A 504-nucleotide genomic window follows, 5' to 3' on the forward strand; every position below is an offset into this window, starting at 1 on the left:
ACGAAAGATCCATGGGTACGAAACGACTGGTAAGCGCACAGAACTCTGGTCTCTTGCTAATTTTCGTGTGCCTCACTCTCAGAGTTCTGCACGTCATGCATACATCAACTTTTTTTTACACGGATAGTTGTGACTGGCATGACGGACTTCACAGAAAAGCAGGGACTGCTTTTGTCTTCATGGGAACTCCCTTGTAAAATCACTTGATCATTCTCGTCCCAGAGCCACTCGTTTTCAGTAACTGTTTATCCAACCACGTGACCGAACACAAGAGGAAAGAGAGTAGCAAAGAGAGAGCACCTTAATGTCATGGGTCCACTCTGCAAATGCTCCTCCACTCCCTCTTTTTTTATTTTTTTCCCTTCAACCTTTTAATCTGGCGTATCCTCAGTCGGGTCAACGAGCAATATCACTATAATATTTCGTTTTTCTTTTTCATCTTAAGATTGAGATGAAGAAACAAAAATATGGGTACATAAAAAAATTTAGCGGATAAAAAACACA

This window comes from Pocillopora damicornis, chromosome 4 (assembly GCF_964200805.1).
Source record: "Pocillopora damicornis chromosome 4, jaPocDami1.2, whole genome shotgun sequence".
NCBI classification, from domain to species: Eukaryota; Metazoa; Cnidaria; class Anthozoa; order Scleractinia; family Pocilloporidae; genus Pocillopora; species Pocillopora damicornis.